This window comes from Cebus imitator, unplaced genomic scaffold (assembly GCF_001604975.1).
Source record: "Cebus imitator isolate Cc_AM_T3 unplaced genomic scaffold, Cebus_imitator-1.0 Scaffold491, whole genome shotgun sequence".
NCBI lineage: Eukaryota > Metazoa > Chordata > Mammalia > Primates > Cebidae > Cebus > Cebus imitator.
In genome coordinates, this window is record NW_016107806.1 from 1,412,064 (window position 1) to 1,413,991 (window position 1,928).

Consider the following 1,928-nt stretch of genomic DNA (forward strand, 5'->3'; position numbering starts at 1 on the left):
CGTGCCATTGCACTCCAGCCCGGGTAACAAGAGCGAAACTCCGTCTCAAAAAAAAAACAAAAACAAAAACAAAAAAAAATTAAAGATTAGCTAGGCAGGGTGGTGTACACTGTAGTCCCTGCTACAGGGAAGGCTGAGATAGGAGGCCCACTTGAATCCAGGAGTTCAAAGCTGCAGTGAACTATAATTGTGCCACTGACTCCAGCGTGGGTGACAGAGTGAGACTCTGTCTCCAACAAAAGAAAAAAACACAAATGTGATAGCAGAAATGATTTAAAAAAAAACTATAAAAATTAGGGAGATAAAGTTGAACTCCCTAAAAAGTAAACAAAATAACTGATAGAAAAATAAGAGAAAAAAAATAAAACTAGAATAGCATAAATTATCGATGACATAAGTCATGAAAATATTTCAGAAATAAAGAATATTACTTAACTTTTTTTTTTCATTTTTGAGACAAGATCTCACTCACTCTGTCACCCAGGCTGGAGGGCGGTGACACAATAGCCAAATTCAATAGCTCATTGCAGCCTTGAGCTCCTGGGCTCAAGCAATTCCCCTGCCCCGGCCTCCTGAGTGGCTAGGACTACAGGTGTGTGCCACCACACCCAGCTAATTTTTGTTTTGTTTTGTTTTGTTTTTGGTAGAGATGGGGGTCTTGCCCTGTTGCCCTGGCTGATCTCCAACTCCTGGGTTTAAGTGATCCGCCTGCCTGGGCCTCCCAAAGTGCTGGAATTACAGGCACGAGCCACTGCGCCTGGCCTGAAGGATATTACTTTCTAACCTGAAAGGACTTGCCACATGCCAGACACCAAGCATGAAAATAAACCCACTCTAAGGCATGTCACATGAAATTTTAGCACACTGGAGACAACAGACTTTAAAAGATTCTAGAGGGAGAGAGAAAAAAAATGGGGCACATGTTCTCAGGATCTCTTGAGGGTTGTGTCAGTGGGCAAAACAAACAAACTAGAAACCCCAAAAGGACCAAGAATCATAATGTTCTCAAACTTTATCAGGAACATGAAGGATAAGACAATGGATTGCCAGCAATCCACCTACTGGGTAGATATTCCAGGGAACTGAAATCAGTATGTTGAAGAGATACCTGCACTGCCACATTCACTGCAGCACTGTTCACAATAGCAAGAAGTAATCAACCCAAGTCTGCCTCAGTGGATAAACAGATCAAGAAACTGTGGCATATATACACAATGGAGTCCTATTCAGCCTCACAAAAGAAAGAAGCCTGGCTTGGTGGCATGCTCACATAGTCCCAGCTACTCAGGAGGCCGAGGCGGAAAGATTGCTTGAGCCAGGGAGTTCAAAGTCAGTCTGGGAAACATAGCGAGATGTCATCTCTAAAATAAAGAAATTCTTTACAGGAAAAATAAAAAACAAAGAATGAGATCCTGTCCTTTAAAACATCAATAAACCTAGAGCACATTATGTTAAGTGAAGAAAGTCAGGCATAGAGAGACAAATTCTACATGATCTCACTTGTATATGGAATCTTTAAAAGTAAGTAGAGAGTAGAATGGTGGCTACCAGGGACTAGGGGGTGGTCAACGTTGGGGAGATTTTGGTCAATGGAGACCGAATTTCAGTTGGACAGGAGGAATAAGTTCAAGAGATCTATTGTACAGCATGGTGACTGCAGTTAATAATAATGTAGTGGGCCAGGCGTGGTGACTCACTCCTGTAATTCCAGCACTTTAGGAGGCTGAGGCAGCCAGATCACCTGCGGTTAGGAATTTGAGACCAGCCTGGCCAACATAGTGAAACCCCATCTCTACTAAAAAATACAAAAATTGGGGCCGGGCGCGGTGGCTCAAGCCTGTAATCCCAGCACTTTGGGAGGCCGAGGCGGGTGGATCACGAGGTCAAGAGATCGAGACCATCCTGGTCAACATGGTGAAACCCCGTCT